Here is an 18,576-nt window from a genome sequence, read left to right as displayed (position 1 = left end):
ATCAATTGATCAACGCAATTAACAAAACTTCAAAATATTAATCAGGGTTGTATGCCACGTAATAAATCATTAACATTTTCACAAACTACGAATTTCAAAACTGCGTACGGTAATTCAAAACACCTTCAACATACAAATTTCAAAATGCATACAACCTCTAAAAAACACAAACATACCCCGAACTACGTAGAATCTGATCCTCCATAAGGAGGTACGTAGGCACTTGGTAACAAGGCGAGTCCCTTTCCCCAAAACTTCAATAGGGTTAAGGTTTGCCCTATTTAACTGTCTGTCACCTTTCTTGATTAGCCATAAACCATTACCTTAGACGAAACCTTAGGAAAGGGTTAAGGGTGCCTAACACCTTCCTTAGACCTGATTATAATAACTTATCCAGATCTCTAAACTTTGTAGGGTTTCCTATTCGCCCTGGTAGAATAGGTGGTGACTCAAAATCTAAATTTTTAGAGCATGTTGCTACAATCGGATATTTGAGCTCGTTAGCACTTTTAGTGGACACCGGTACCATTTGCGTTGGTTTTTATTCGGAATTTTAGAGCACCTCAAAGTTGAATGTAATGCTTCCCCGTTTTCAATATTGATGTTCCAATGCTTGTTTGGATTGATTTTCTTCGCATCTTATTATTGATTTAATTTGTGAAGTAGATTCTTGATCCCGTTCATGGTTTCGTGTTATTACTAACGCGTTTATGGACTTGTGCAAGGGATTTCAAGAGAGCTTTAAATCGTTTATTTCGATTGAAAAGCATTTGCATTATGCTTCATGTGTGGATTTGATTTCGCTTCTGACATGATTGATTTTGTCTCATTCTTTTAGACACATATATATTGCTTGTGTTCTTGTCTGGACTTGTGTTTTTATGCCGGTTTATTGTGAGACATTCGGACGTATCCGATATGTTCCGGTTGTTATTTATTTTCACATCAACGATGCTTTGATGCTTATGTCGGATTATTGGATTTCTAATTTCTTTTGTTGGTGATGCAAGCTTGCACAAAGTTCTATGGGTTTCTTCGCTTTTTTTGCTTACTATAGATTGTTATCCGTTTGGTACATTGCTCATCCTTTTATGATTCCGCATTTTACCACTTTTCTTGCCATGAGAAGTAGGACTAGATGTGCATGACTGAGAGTCCCTACTTTAGGTGGGCAATGCTGTTTTAAAAGACCTTTAGAAGGAAATTCCTACTCGCGCTTGCTTGTTTAAAATCCTCAAAGAAATGCAATTCTGTTTGTTTACAATTTGTGCCAAAGACCTCAAAGAGGCATTCTATTCCCCATTGACAAGTCCTCGAAGAAGGCAAGTGGAAAGGGCCTGCAATCGGCCCCCATCTTTCAAGTCTCAGGTCGTTCATAGCACACACCACGCGTTGATGCTTCGAACAGTGCACTCTTGTTATTGAGTCGGTTGATCAGTACATTTTGATGCACATTCTTCCATGTTTGTACTTGAGCTTTTCTATGATATGCTTTGTTTATTTTTATGTTTTATAATGTTTTTCTAATTTAGTTTATTTTTGGTTTAATTTGATTTTCGTATTTTATTTTCAGCATTTGCAGCTTTCACGGAAACATTCATAACTGGAGCTTTGGGAATCGGATTCAGGCGTTTTAATTTGTTTCGGATAGATAAGAGAAATAGATACAACTTTCATGAAGAAGCCAAAAGATGATTCAGACTATAGAAGGCTTGAAAAATTCGTTGAAGTTTCAGGCCTTAGGAAATAATTTATTTTGGGTGAACTTTATGGGTCTGGGTTATGTTTCCGACCCATTTTCAGTTAGTTGTGGAATCCCTTATTTTGTTTATAAGGATTGCAGCCATGCTAAAGTAGTTTTTACCTTTTTTCCACAAATTTTACTTTTGCTTTTATGATTAGAATGAAGAACTAATTCTCGAAGGCAAATCCTGCTTCTTATGGGTTCCATTGCTTTGAGGTTATTCTAATACTAATTTAAATTCGATTTCTGCTCAATTCTTTTCTATGAAATCATTTGCTTAATTTGATTACAATTGTTTGCTTAATTTGATTGTTGTTCACTGGATAGAATTGATTAAATTTGATTGTATGCATGTTCCTAAATTTAATTGTGTGTTATCGTTTGCTTAAGTCATTAACTTGTCATATTTCCTTTTCTTAATTTGTTAAACATAACTCGTATGATTTTGATAAGCGCTTGTCTGATTAATCTCATTATCGAATATGATCGAAACCGTTTAGGGATTGGTGTTATTATAACCGATGATAAGTCAGAACCTAAATCAGTAGGATTAGTCGTTTAGCTTATTTTGATAGTCACTTAATTTACTCTGTTTTATAAATTGATTCTAAAACCATAAACCCCCGATTCGATTTTTAATTAGTTAATAATAAAACAAGGATCCCTGTGATACGATACTCGAGTCATTGTCGCTAAACTACAGTTTTTAAAACACTCATTTTGACCCGCGCGCGACAGCGGATCAAATTGGCGCCGTTGTCGGGGATTCTTGATGTTATTAACTGATATTAGAGTCATAGTTATAGTGTTATTGCTAGCATTTTCTTGTTTTTTTTGTGTTTGTTTATTTTCAGGATTGCAATACCGGTTGCAGTGCAGGGGTAAGTTTTCCAGCCTATCAGGTTTAATGGTTTTGCAGGTGAGGATCTGCATAAGCATCTGAAGGAATTTCAAGTTGTGTGCTATGCACCTTCCGAACCTTCACTAGAGCACCTTATCAAGCAAACGGTTTCAAATAATCTCTAGTTTCAACAACAAGTATATTCTAATCTTCAGACTTTACAAACACCAATTGGACAGCTTGCTGCTTTAATGAATGTCATGCAGCTTGGAAGAGAATTTTGTTTTTCAATTAAATTTGTTTTCTAAAACTATTGATGATAATTGTGCTGATTTGTTTGCAGATGATTTTCCATCATTGTCTGGTTTTGATGATGTTTACTCTTGTGATGTTTGTACTACCACTAAAATTTGCTCTGTCTGTGCTAAGATTGAGGTTGCCTTGAAGGTTGATGTTTCTCATGTAGATAAAGTCATACATGAATTCGTTTATGCGGCCGAAGCTCTTGACATCCCGGCTACCCCAAACATTCCATCCATCGAGTAGCCCCCGTCCTTAGAGCTGAAACAACTCCATGAAAATCCAAAATATGCTTATTTGAAGAGTAATGAAAAACTCCCAGTTATAATTTCTTCTGACCTTGATTTTGATCAAGAAAATAAGCTTTTGCAGGTTTTGAAGAAGCATAAGATAGTGATTGGCTGGACATTGGCCGACATTTTCGATATTAGGCCGTCCATGATTTTGCATAGGGTTTCAATTGAAGTGGAAGATGAAACAAAAGTAGTGAGGCAGCCCCTCAACCTTTTGAACTTTGAGGTTGTGGAAAAGAATATCACATGCCCATTCGACACTTTTACTTATCGAAGATTCTTCTTTGATCCTGGAATAAAAGGCGAAGGCACTAATAAAAATTCCAAGTTCAATGGACATTACCCAAAACTACTCCATGAGAGCCCCACTTTGGAAGAAGAGAATGTAGAAGATCTCTCTTTGGGAAAGGATGCTTATGTGATTACTTATCCTCCTTTACTCCTCGGGTGTGTTCTTTCCTTTCTCTCACTCTTATTTTATATTATGTTCTTTTATTGAGGACAATGTATGAATTAAGTGTGGGGGAGAGAATCATTTATTTTTTTTGTTTTCTTTCAATTTTTTATTTTGTTTTCAGTTCTTAAAAAAACATCTTTTTGAAAGTCTTAGGCTATAGATTAATTTGTGGTTAGTTATGGAGACTTGGGAAAAGTTCACAAGATCGGTATCGTCTTAACACCGTAAGTCTCCTGCATATGGAAGTTAATTTGAATACTTTATATGACATAACCTTGAATTCTCATTCTTCTCTTGAGTAGTTTATCTTTGCAGTTGGCACATTCTCACACATGCTCTATGTAAGGAAGCCGATGAAAATAAGTGACTGATCTAAGTTTTATTTGAAAGAAAAAAGAAAAGGAATGCCCCTTTTAAGTTTGGTGACCCTCACTCGGTCACTTAACCCAACGGTTGTAGAACCTACAAAAAATGATTTCAAGACCGGTTGTTAGTTGGTTCAAAGGTTTCTGGTGCTGAACTTGATAGGGCGGATTACGGTCCGACCCCCTGCAACTACAATTGGGTAAGCAAAGGGTTGTACCACTTAGGTACCAGAACCCCATGCAAAAAGGATCACAGTCACTAACCGGCCGCCTTACTATGAGTGTGTGGAGATAACGGGCTTAATGTGATTATACCAGAATGAAAGAGAGGAGGATGAGTAAGTTAGGCTTAGGCATAATAACATGATTCAGATTGATTTGTATATGTAGGAGACATATGACTGCAAAATTGTGGAGTAGTTTTCTTACAATATCCTTAGTGTGCAAGATTAGTTCCTATCAATGCTATCTTAACTGAAGAAAAGTTTGTAGTCTGGAATGAGTATCTGTTGCTTTTGTGTTTCTTGAGTTTTTATTTTATTTTGCTCGGAGTGCAAAAATTCAAGTGTGGGGAATTTGATTAGTGAATTTTGATGCATATTCTTCCATGTTTGTACTTAAGCATTTCTATGATTTGCTTTATTTATTTTTATGTTTTATAATGTATTTTAATTTAGTTTATTTTTTAATTAATTTGACTTTCGTATTCGATTTTCAGCATTTGCAGCTTTCACGGAAACATTCATAACTGGAGCTTCATGAATTAGATTGAGGCGTTCTAATATGTTTTGAAAAGCTGAGAGAAAGAGATACAACTTTCATGAAGAAGACAAAAGCTGATTCGGACTAAAGAAGCCTCGAAAAATTCGTTGAAGTTTCAGACCTTAGGAAATAATTTAGGCTTAAATGCACTTTTGGTCCCCCTATATTGATTTTTTTAACATTTTAGTCCCCCAATAAAAAAAACCCAACTATTAGGTCCCCCAATATTAAAAAACGTGAATTTTTGTTAGTCCCCATTCATTTGACAGATTTTTTAATGACATGGCACATCATTATATGTCCAGTCACTTGCCACCCCATTCTGAAACCCTAACAATAATTTCATTGATTCTTCTCAAATTGCAGGTCATGATGAACATGCCAATATAAATATTTATCTAAGGGTTTTGATTCCGTCAGTGATTCTTTGTAAAGTTGTTGATATTAAATTCATTGTTGACCCAAAAACAGATGAGGTTTTTGCTATAAGGAAGCATTTGCCTTTAAGAAATTCATAACTTGGTTACAATGAAGAAGGTGTTGGTAGTGATGATGGCTTAGAAAATTCTGAAAAAACCTACATCTTTTGCTAAGACATTGACTAAATCTGATGCAAACTATGGTGAAGGGTTTTTTGTTATGAGATGTTGTGCTGAAACAATCTTTCTGCGCCTAGATTATGCGGCTGAACCGCCTGCTCAGACGGTGGTGGCGAAGGATGTTCACGGCGAGCTTACAAGATACAGTGTAGGCACTTAAACGAAGAAGAAAAAGGAGAGAAACTCAAACGAAGAAGAAGATGGACCATTGGATCTTACAGATTATTTTTTAAAATATTTTTTAATTGTACCTGATAATATAATTAATTAAATTGATTTCAAAAATGAATCAAATAATTTTTATGGATTAAAATGAAGTGGCATCATTAAAAATAATTTTTTTGATAAATCAATATTAAATAACAAATTAAAAATGAATAACAAATTAATTTTAATGAGTTGGCAAGTGACTGGACATATAATGAGGTGCCATGTCATTAAAAAATCTGCCAAATGAATGGGGACTAACAAAAATTCACGTTTTTTAATATTGGGGGACCTAATAGTTGAGTTTTTTTATTGGGGGACTAAAATGTTAAAAAAAATCAATATAGGGGGACCAAAAGTGCATTTAAGCCGATAATTTATTTTGGGTGAACTTTATGGGTCTGGGTTATGTTTCCGACCCAGTTTGAGTTAGTTGTGGAAACCCTTGTTTTGTTTATAAGGATTGCATCCATGCTACAATAGGTTTTACAATTTTTTTTCCACAAATTTTACTTTTTCTTTCATGATTAGAATGTAGAACTAATTCCCGAAGGCAAATCCTGTTGCTTATGGGTTCCATTGCTTTGAGGTTATTCTAATAATAATTTAAATTCGATTTTTGTTCAATTCTTTTCTATGAAATCATTTGCCTAATTTGATTACAATTGTTTGCTTAATTTGATTGTTGTTCATAGGATAGAATTGATTAAATTCGATTGTATGCATGTTCCTAAATTTAATTGTTTGCTTAATTCGATAAACAGGAACATAACTCGTATGATTTTGATAAGCGTTTGTCTAATTAATATCATTATCGAATAGGATCGAAGTCGTTTATGTAACGAACATTTTATTTACGTGCTTTATTTGATTGGGTGTTATGTGAATTATTTATTTGATTATGTGTTAATTATGTGTTTAAGAGAATTTGTGTTATTTATTGGGAATTATTAGTAAATGACATAAGTTAGTGAAGTTAGTAGTTATTGGGCCTAAGATGGTGTTAGTAATTGAGAGGTGCTAATTAGAACCCATTAGCAATTTAAGAATTAGTAAGGGTTTATCAAAATAAGAAGATTGAAGGGAATAGAAAGTTAGAGTTTATTTGGAGAAAGAAGAGAGAAGAGAAGAGGAGAAAGCTAGGTTTCCCATTGATGATAGAGTTGTCTTCAATCCAAACCTAAGGTAAGGGTGGGATTCTTTCATGATAAAGGGTTGTATGATGATGTTTAGGGTGAGTTAGATTGTATGTGTAGTTACCTTGAATGTGTGTTCTAGAATCTTAGGGTTTATGTTGGATTTTCATGAATTGTGCTTGAAATCATGTTTTTGATGATGGTTGTTGATGAATGATGTTAGATATTGATTGTATATGCCTTTAATTTCTGATTGAGAATGGTTTTGGGTGGTGGAAGTGTGGTTATGCAGGTCTGATATCTCTGTTATTTTTCTGCATAATCGTGCGTCCGCTAAGCAGTCCCTGGCCCGCTAAGCGGAACCTGGGAGCAAATTTGAAAATTCGTGAGCTCGCTAAGCGGAGCTGGTCCGCTAAGCGGAGACGCGAAAATGGTTCGCTTCTGTTTTTAGTTCAGAGAAGCGCGCTTGAGCCCGCTAAGCGAACCTTGATGTTGAAAACTTTTTGGAAACTTCAAATTGATGTATATTTTGATCCGTAACTCCTTTTTAAGTGTCGTTTGAATCTCCGTGAAGCTTTAATAAATGCCTATCTATTGGAAATGATTGAAACCTTTGGAAAACCTTTTTGGAAGCTTTTTTTTGAAATTGTATGTTTGCCGATTGATGATATTTTTGCGAATTTGAATATTGTCTAAGTTGTATACCGTAAAGATGTGGTTGAGATATGATGAATTACTATGAATAATATGATGTGGTTATTGTTGTTGTTGTCGTTGAAATTTTACATTGAGTTGATGTTGTTTAGTCGATGTTGTTTATGTTGTTTAAGTTGTGATTGTGGATGTGCATCATTGAGTCGCATCCATTGCATTGTTTAAGTTGGCCTAAATGGCAAATGTTTAAGTTGGCCTATATGGCAATGTTTAAGTTGGCCCGAACGGAAAATATTTAAGTTGGGAGTTTACTCCAATTGGTACCACATGCATACGCATAGCATGAAGTTGCATATTGAGTTTCATTTGATTCGTTGTGATTGTGACATGAATGTTGTGATGTGTTGATGTTTAGTTGTGAAATTGATTATGTTGTTGAGAATGACTAATAATGTCGCGATTGTGATGAAAGTTGTTGCAAGTTGTTGTAAGTTAAGAAGTGGTGAACTATGTATGATCCTTCCTTACTTTGAATATTATCATACGTTCCTTTATAGTGTTTGATATCTCACCCCTTCTGTTTGAATGTTACCCTTTGTTGGTAACGTGCAAGTAACGACGTGGAGTAGCCGTTTACCTTATAGCTCGAGTCGGTGTGTCTATGCTCTGATACGTAGCACTCGGGGGACGCTTACTTGGTTTTGATTATGATGTTATATCTTGTAAGATGTTGTTATTATTTTCTTGTGAGACATGTCGGATAGTTGTTGCCATGTTGGTAAAGATGTTATGATTTGGGATTTATGTTGTTCTTTGAACTCCGCTGCGATGTTATAAAGGTTGTTTGAATTTGAATGACTAATGAATTATGCGTTCCTCCATTATATGTGTTATGTATCTTCATATATGAGCTTGCATGAGATTTTGTTTGAGTTGAAAATGTGACGCCTCCAATGAATGATGTTTGTTTTGAGATTTTGTACTTTGATTTTCCTATTAATCGTGGGGTAGATTTAGGGTTTTACAGTTTAGGGATTGGTGTTATTATAACTGATGATAATTCGGAACCCGAATCAGTAGTATTAGCCGTTTAGCTTATTTTGACAGTCACTTAATTTACTCTATTTTATAAATTGATTCTAAAACCATAAACCCCTAATTCGATTTTTAATTAGTTAATAATAATACAAGAATCCTTGCGATACAATACTCGAGTTAATAATAATTAGTTTTGAAAACACTTGTTTTAACCCGCATGGAACAGCGGATCATCGGTCAAGTCGAAAGGGGCAGCAATCGGTACCCCACAATTTGTATTTAGCTCACGTTGGTCGATGTTGATGCTACAATATGACATTATTACTCCCTAATCTTCATGCTGTGATGACATGATATCATGTTTAAGTGCTTTATCCCTTATTTTGCTTACCTCGATGACTCGATATCTTGGTTAAGCCTCCCCTTTTCCTACCTTGATGACATGATATCATGGTTATGTGTGTGCTACTTGAGTGAGTGGTTACCCCTCAAGCTTTATGGTTTGGTTTTCTCAACTCGGTTAAGTTCTTCACTTCTTGACATGTTTTCCTTGCTTGTTGGCTCTTCCATGCATGTATTCCTGTTACGTGTATGTTCACCTAATTCCTATTTAGGTTACCTTCGATATCGCATGTTTGTCCTAATAACATGTTAGCATTACTTGTTTGCTTGATACATTTCACATGTATTCCTGTTAATTGTATGTTTACCTAATTCTTGTTAGGTTTATTTCGGTATCACATGTTTGTCCTGATAACATGTTAGCATTTTTTGTTTGCTTGATACCTTTCACATGTTAGCATTTTTTGTTTGCTTGATATCTTTCACATGTTTGTCCTGATAACATGTTTGCCTTGCTTGTGGGCTCTATAATGCATGTATGCATGTTACGTGTATGTTTACCTAATTCCTGTTTAGGTTATTACTCATGCCTTATCTGTGATGCCTATTCACATGCCTTATTTATGATTCCTATTCACATTCTTGTCTGCGATTCCTGTTCACATGTTTTATTTGTGATCCCTGTTCACATGCCTTATTTGTGATTCCTGCTCAAATGCTTATTTGTGATGTCTGTTCTCATGCTTATCTGTGATGCCTGTTCACATGCTTATCTGTGATTCCTGTTCATATGCTTTATATGTGATTCTTGATCACATGTTCTATCTGTGATTCCTGTTCACATGTTTTATCTGTGATTCATGTTCACACGTCTGCCTATTGCATGTTTATGTATTTGTGGCATTTCTTGTTTGATCACATGTTCCTTTAGGTGCTTGATTTCGTCTCTCTAGGAGATGTGGATTGAGATAGACCTTAGGTAGAAATAGAAAGTAGTTCGCAAAACTATGGCGCTCTGATTTCTCCATTGCACGTTGGAGGTACGTAGGCATAGAGTTTGGGAAACTCTAGCGAGCACTTAATTATTAACCTGTTTATTCTTTCATTGCATGTTCCCTTAGCATCAAGCTTTAGACTTATAGACACACCCTTAGATTAGAAACAAACAAGATTGGATCTTGATCGGAAAATAGCAAGTGTACTACTTTTGTTACCGATGTAGTTATTAAAATGGAGTTGAATCCAAGTATCGATCACAAGGACTGCGAATAAAGTATAAGCCAGTACTAAATTTCAATTGAACAAAAAGCTATTGTTGGTTTTTGATTTGCTTGATGAAACTACTAACTGTTTATAATTAAAAACGACAAGTAAATGATGATGTGGTTCACAAATGAGAAAGCATGCTAAGGTTGATGTATAAATCTTCTGTAACTCCTTGAAAACACCGTTGTTCAACAAAAGATGTGACCACAATTGAGTATCAATTCCATAAAATAGTTTTCCCTAATTCCTTAGTGGAGAACTTCTTAATACTTAAAAGTCAATTTCAATTCCTCAATAATTGATTTTAGTATTAAGGCATTATGCATCGTGTTCTAGAATGGATGATCACTATGGTGAAATCCTCATTCCTAAGCGATTTACCGGTAATGTTTTGATTCAAAACGCATTAGAGTGGTGTGTCAAGCCTAACCCTAATCATAGATCAACAAAATATTTTCCAATACAATGAAGCATGAAAATCTTTGAATCATAAACTCAAATTATAAAAACATCAAATTCATCACAACGGTTTTAACAAGTCATTACATGAAAAGATTTAGGGACATCACCCTAGCATAAAATAGTTTAGCTACTCATAATGTTTAAGAAAATAACGAGAGTAATTGAAGTCATTACAAGAAATTATCGGTTGATATGATCTCCAATCGCGAGTGCTCTTGAAGATCTCTTCCAAAACCCTTGACTCTTCTTTCTCTGTAATTCTCTATGCTCAATCATCCAAGATGCCTCATTCCTTCTTCCTGTTAGGTTTTAGTAGTGTTGGCCGTCATCCCTCGTCTCCGAAAGGTCCAAAATACCCTTAATGAATTCAAGGCTTTCAAAATATCAAAAGTTGGAAATCTGCCCGCGCCTACCAACACGGACCGTGTGCAGGAACACGGGTGCCCGTGTTGGTCAACTGCTTCAGCACCACAAATTCACTTTCTGAGCAGCTTTTCACACGGACCGTGTGCAAGAACACGGGTGCCCGTGTGAAACCTCTGTTTTTCTATCCAAAAACCAACTTTCCAGCCATCTTTTGGCACGGCCCGTGTGCACACACACGGGTGCCCGTGTTGACCTCAGTTTTGGCTCTTTTGGCTTCTTTTTCTCGCTCGTGCGTGCCATAAACTTCGACCTCTCCCGTGCATTAACCTGGCCACACACAAACTAGCAACCAACGCGTAAAACGGCACTCGAATAATACTCAGAACACACTAATCATGCAACAACATCGCACAATCGACAAACAAGAAACTTACTAACAAAACCTATAACAATGCCACATAGTATTACCAAGATTATGACTTTTAGTCGGAAAAGGTGCGGAAACTTACTAGAAATGGTGACCGATCACAACCCCACACTTATCTCATTGCTTGTCCTCAAGTGATGTATCGAGTCAAAACAAAGGTCACCGACGAAACTCTTTTCTCCACAACACAACCAGGTTTTTCGCAAGATTCCTACACTTAGCAATCGAGTGTAAGGTTTCCTTCTTCAGACTATCAATGGCATTCCCACTTTCGAACACGCTTTTCACCTGCAAGCTTTTCACACTCTCACAAAATCTCTCCGGGTTAAAGTGTCTACACTCATAGTATCAAGGCATGCATATTACTTTCAACTTTGAATAAATTCTCAAATCACTACACACAGAGATTGCACACACTTTATGAGGTCTTAGGGATGTAACGTGGCTTTGGTTTGGTGGGTAAACAAAGAACGGGGTAACAAATGGTTTAAGTGCTCGGCATTACATAGGCTTCACTTCTCTACTCATTTTGATCTGAATCATAAGAATGGGGTTTGAACCTTTTTCAGATTAAAAGTGGACCGGGGCAAATATCTTATTCTGCTTTGAAATTTAAACCTCTTTTTGTTGGTTTTCACAAGAGCATATTCATCTTTTTCTCTCTTTTTTTTTTTTTGAGATACTCTTTTTTTTTTCTTGCCCCCCTTTTCAATGGTTCACAACCCCACACTTAGATCCTTTTAGTGTCTTACAAGTGATTAATTATGAATGCCGAGCGATGACATGGACAATGAGATAACTGGTGATAAACAGACTAACACAATGAACAAAACAACATAAACTATGGCTCAAAGGGGGTTAACGATGGATAACATGCATACGGGATGGTTAGAAAGGCTCGGGGTTACGGAGAAAAAAAACTTGCCTCAGTGTGTGCTTTCATAGTGTGCTTGTGTTATGAGAAAATACGCAAAATCAAAGTGAATAGTGCCATACCTGACTGAGCTCTCATAAGGATGTTATAAATTTGGCTCTGACATCTCACCGGGTAGGTTAAGCTTGCATGCTTCACAGTGCTCTAAGTGTTCTGCAATTTCCTTTCCTCCAAAGTTCACCATACTCTCTCTTGGTTCAGTGTTCTCCTCATTGCGTCCAACCTTCTTTTCTTTGATTGTGTCAACTTCCGTGGTGCCTGTAGAGATCAAGTGAGAGATGTGTTGCTCAACCACTATCTAGTCATTCGCCCCCCTCCGACTTGTATCCAACCTGGTAACACAATGGCAGCACTGCAAACTCGAAATAAACATAAAAACAGGAAGACAAAAGAAGAAAAAAAATTCAAATTAAAACAAACTAAACTATGAATTCAAAAAAAACAGAAAGCAAAGCAAAATAGATCCTCCCCCACACTTGAACTAAACATTGTCTCAATGTTTTAATTCCAGTGTGACAGAGATTACCAATCTCATTGATAAGGCGGTGGAGGAGGAGGATCCTGAGGAAATTGCAACATGAGGCGTCGCATCATCTCCTGGACATCATCCATCACGGCTCCTTGTCTGAACAATTCAACACCCTGTCGTGTTTGCTCGGTGCGGAGAGCGCCAATCTCCGTTTGCACCCACCCCCATTGATCCTGAGTCATGGAAGATGATCCAACAGTGTGCTGGAAAAACTGTCTAGGGGGCGGGACAGGGCGATCCTGGGCGGGGAGGTCATCTTCCATGTCATCACCTGCAAAATTATGGTCATGTGGAGGGCTTTCACCCATAAACTCACCTGTAGCTACATATAGCCAGTTAGCACGATTTGCAATAGAAACAGAATCAGGTGCAGGCAATGCCAAAACATGCTGTCCATGGACAGTTAGTGAGAAATACCCAGGCTTCACTATAATCATCCTCTGATTTACAAGAGTTTGCAAATCAATTTTCTTACCCGGTAAAGAAGGCTCATCATTCAACAAGTGGCCATAATCCAGGTGCTCAGCCAATTGAGAGATCATTCCCCCAACTGAAATCTCTCCACAAGAAGCATTACCAACTTGCTTCAGGTGGTTAGCAACAAAAGCAGCGACATTCACCCGGCTTACCTCAAGCATGTTATGCAACAAAAATAGCTCTCTTTTCGCACAGACCCCTGTACTATCCCCCCTCCCAAACAAGGTGAAAGCCAAACCTTTCTGAGCATAACGGAAACAAGGGTTATGAATCCCCGAGGCCTTAGCCTTGCTTGGATTGTACCCAGCTGCACCTGTAATGGCTTCCCAGAATTCACAAGCAGGAAAAGTTTCAGGGGGGGCGCCTGGTCCAGAGGACGGTAATTTCAGTGCCTCCCCTACCTCTTCCACAGACAACACATGCTTATGCCCAAACATATAAAACTCTAAATCACCAAAGTACTCCATTTCGGAGCCATTCCATTTGTGTCTCAATTTGAAATCTACAGTGCTCAGGAATTCCAAAGTTAGGCCCTCATAAGTCGGTGCCTCAAACAGCATAAAAGGCAACATACCGATGTTGTGAAACATCCGGTAGACTTCATCTTTGAGGCCTAGCTTGGTAAGAGTATCATCACAAATATATCTAGTCAGTAGCAATTTACGTTGCACTAAAATATCATACCTAGCTTTGTGTTCAGGAAGTGCAAACGTAATGCCATGGGCATTCTCTTCTTGGTCCCCTCTACGAACGGTTGCCCGAGTTGGAGCGCGACGGACCCGCTGCCTCGGTTGGGAGGGTTCGGCAAAATCATCCCGAACATTACGGCGTGTGGTTGTCTTTCGGGGAGGCATTGAAATAGCTCTGCAAGAAAACGTTAACAAAAACACACAAATAACACAAGGAAAAATTCGGAAAAATAAAATTGCACGAAATCAAAAATCTGAACCGATAGAAGTGAAGAGGATGGAGAGTAGAACAACTTTTGTGAAAGCACTAAGGTGTTTTGATGGGTGGTTGATGGTGGTATGATGAGTTTAGTGAAGGTGGAGGCTAGGGTTTAATGGAGGATGAGAAAGAAAAGTGGGAGAATGAATGGAAAGAAGAAGAAGATTGGTTATAATGGAGATGGGCCCCACATGGGGTTTTAAAAAAATTTGAAAATTTCTGCCCCGCACAGCTCACACGGTCCGTGTCCCTGCACACGGGCGGCCGTGTGAAAAAGCTGGATTGGCATTTGGTGGCGTGCTGAGGGCAACACGGGCCGTGTTGCTGCACACGGGTGCCCGTGTTGCAAGTGCTGAAGCCACTTTTTAAGTTTTTTATTTCTTCTTTTCAGGCAGTTTTCAACACGGGCTGTGTTACTGCACACGGGTGCCCGTGTTGATGGCTTTCAATGCACCAAAAATGGACACTCTCCGTGCCTTTTTACTCGAGTTGCGTCTACCGGTCCAAACTCTACCACCTACAAAAGAAACGAAATAAAACAAAGAGAATGAAAGTTAACGGAAACAAACGTGGGTTGCCTCCCACGGAGCGCTTCGTTTAACGTCGCATGGCTCGACGGTCCATCGTCCTACTAAGCAAGACGAATGACATCAACCTGTCCAACTGGTTGACCTTGGAAATATGGCTTTAATCTCTGCCCATTAACTTTAAAGATGTCTCCATTAGCTTGATTTTTTATTTCAACTGCACCGTAAGGGAACACCTTATGAACCATAAATGGTCCCGACCATTTGGATCGCAATTTTCCCGGAAAAAGCTTCAAACGGGAATTGTACAGAAGGACCAGCTGTCCTTCCCAAAACTCTTTTTTCTGAATCCTCCTATCGTGCCACTTCTTGGTCTGTTCCTTGTAAACCTTGGCATTTTCGTACGCACGATTCCGGAACTCTTCTAATTCATGCAACTGTAAGATTCTAGAATTTCCTGCTAGAGACAAGTCCATGTTCAAAAATTTAGTTGCCCAAAATGCCTTGTGTTCAAGCTCTAAAGGCAAGTGACATGCTTTTCCATAAACAAGTTGGTATGGTGACATCCCGATGGGTGTTTTGAACGCCGTTCGGTAAGCCCATAACGCATCATCTAGCTTTGTTGCCCAATCCTTTCTCGACGAACTCACTGTCTTCTCGAGAATTTGTTTGAGCTGTCTATTAGACACCTCTACCTGACCACTTGTTTGAGGGTGATAAGGGGTGGCTATCCGATGCTTCACATTGTATTTCTGCAGGAGTTTCTCCATGAGGTGATTTAGGAAGTGCGTTCCTTCATCACTAATAAGTGCTCTCGGTACTCCAAACCTAGCAAATATGTTCTCCCTCAAGAACTTGACTACTACTTTAGCATCATTAGTTGGTAAAGCTACCGCCTCCACCCATTTTGAGACATAATCCACTGCAACTAAGATGTAATTCTTCCCAAATGATGGTGGAAACGGACCCATGAAGTCAATTCCCCAAACATCGAATAGCTCCACCTCTAACATGAAATTCTGGGGCATTTGATTTCTTTTTGAAATGTTCCCAGTACGCTGACACTTATCACATTCTCTTACCATTTCCTGGGAATCTTTGAACAATGATGGCCAGTACAATCCTGACTGCAAGACTTTGGAGGCAGTACGATCCCCACTAAAATGCCCTCCATATTCCGAGTCATGACATGCTCTCAACACATCCTTTTGCTCCTCCTCAGGCACACATCGTCTTATCAGCCCATCTACTCCTCTCTTGTATAGGTATGGGTCATCCCATAGATAGAACCTGCAATCATGAACAAACTTTTTCTTGCGGTTAGAATCAAAATCGTCAGGTATTATACCGCCAACAAGGTAGTTTGCGTAATCAGCAAACCAAGGCACTCCAATAACAGCTAGGATGTGTTCATCAGCAAACTCATCCTTTATTGGACGCCGCTCTTCTGTCTCCTCAATGGGTGACATTCGCGAAAGGTGATCTGCAACAGTGTTTTCACACCCTTTCTTGTCGCGAATCTCTACATCGAACTCTTGGAGAAGTAAAATCCACCTCGGAAGTCTGGGTTTCGAATCCTGCTTGGCAAAGAGATATTTTAAAGCAGCATGGTCAGTGTAGACAATCACTTTTGAACCCAACAGATATTGCCTGAATTTATCAAAGGCATACACAACAGCTAACAACTCCTTCTCGGTGGTTGCATAATTGATCTGTGCAGGGTTCAAAACGTGACTGGCATAATAAATAACATGAAGCAATTTTTTTCTCCGCTGTCCAAGTACAGCCCCCACTGCAATGTCGCTAGCATCGCACATGATCTCAAAGGGTAGAGACCAATCAGGGGCAATCACAATGGGTGCCGACACTAGTTTATTTTTCAGTGTCTCAAATGCATCGGCACACTCTTTATCGAATACAAAAGTCCTGTCTTTAACCAACAAAGTGGTCAGCGGTTTGGCTATCTTTGAGAAATCCCTTATGAACCTGCGGTAGAATCCCGCATGGCCAAGGAAACTTCGAATACCTTTCTCATTCACAGGTGGTGGTAATTTTGAGATAACCTCCACCTTAGCTTGATCAACTTCGATTCCCCTGTGGGAGATCTTGTGACCAAGAACAATGCCTTCTCGTACCATGAAGTGGCACTTCTCCCAGTTTAGGATCAGATTACTTTCTTGACATCGCTGCAAAACAAGTGAAAGGTTAGCCAAACAATTATCAAAGGAGGAACCAAAAACCGAGAAGTCATCCATGAAGACTTCCATATGCTTTTCAAGCATATCAGCAAAAATAGAAGTCATGCATCTTTGGAAAGTCGCTGGGGCATTGCACAAACCGAACGGCATCCTTCTATAAGCGAAGATACCGTATGGGCAAGTAAAGGCTGTCTTCTCTTGATCCTCCGGTGCAACCGCAATTTGGTTGTATCCAGAGTACCCATCCAGAAAACAATAATAGTCATGCCCAGCCAATCTTTCTAACATTTGGTCAATGAATGGCAATGGAAAGTGATCTTTTCTTGTGGCCAGATTTAGTCTTCTGTAGTCTATGCACACTCGCCACCCAGTGACCGTTCTGGTAGGAATCAACTCATTCTTTTCATTAGCTATCACCGTTGTTCCTCCTTTTTTAGGTACCACATGAACAGGGCTCACCCATGAACTGTCTGATATCGGGTAAATAAGACCTGCATCTAACAGCTTCACAACTTCCTTTCTCACTACCTCCTTCATAACTGGGTTCAATCTCCTTTGAGGCTGCACCACCGGTTTGTGATCTTCTTCCATGAGAATTTTGTGCATGCACATCGTAGGACTTATTCCCTTGAGGTCTTCAATCTTCCAACCCATAGCCCCCTTGAACTTTTTCAGAACTTCAATTAACTTGACTTCTTGTATATTTTTCAAGCTCGAGCTAATGATGGCGGGACATTTTTCTTCAGAATCGAGGAAAACATATTTAAGATTCTCCGGAAGCTGTTTCAATTCTGAACTTTTTGGCTTTTCTTCATTGCAACCCAATGCTATTGGTTGCCTTAGATCTTCCCACCTATGTGTTCGAGAACCTTTAAAGATAGGTTGAGTTTCCAACATTGATACCACCTCCAAGTCATTATCATCGGCTTCTTCATTTTCTCCAAAAATTGACATGCTCAAAACTTTTTCGAGAGGTAATTGCAATACACTCTCCACATGATCACTTTCTACCACTTGTTGGAGCACTTGTATATTGCTACTAGTGCCAATATCCTCTTTATGCTTCATGGTATTATGAACATTGATTTTTAGCTCTTCATCATAAACCTTCAAAGTCAGAGTGCCCCCATCCATATCTATCATGACTCTCCCCGTTTCCAAGAATGGTCGTCCCAAAATTATCGGCATCTCTTCGTCTTCTGGCATTTCAAGAATTACAAAATCTACCGGAAACACAAACTTATCCACTTTCACAAGGACGTCTTGGACTACTCCGTAAGGTCGCTTGACCGAATGATCTGCAAATTGGAGAGTCATCGGAGTGTCTTGGATTGCACCAATTCCCAACTTTTTGTAGATGGATAGAGGCATGAGACTGATACTTGCCCCCAGATCAATTAAAGCTCTCTTGAAAGATCTATCTCCAATAGTGCAAGGGATAGTAACTGCTCCTCTATCCTTCTTTTTCACTGGTATCTTCATGCCCTGCAAAATAGCACTACAAGTTTCTGTTAGAATAATGGGGTGGTCTGCAATGGTTCGCTTTTTAGCGATGATGTCCTTCATGAATTTGGCATAGGTGGGCATTTGCTCAAGTGCTTCCAACAACGGAATGTTCAGCTCCAGCTTTTTGAATAATTCCAGGAACTTCTCAAAATTCTTTTCTTGCTGCCCCTTTTTCTTGTTTCTTTGAGGGTAAGGCAG

Source organism: Vicia villosa, unplaced genomic scaffold (assembly GCF_029867415.1).
Source record: "Vicia villosa cultivar HV-30 ecotype Madison, WI unplaced genomic scaffold, Vvil1.0 ctg.003067F_1_1, whole genome shotgun sequence".
Taxonomy (NCBI): domain Eukaryota; kingdom Viridiplantae; phylum Streptophyta; class Magnoliopsida; order Fabales; family Fabaceae; genus Vicia; species Vicia villosa.
This window is presented reverse-complemented; position numbering follows the sequence as displayed.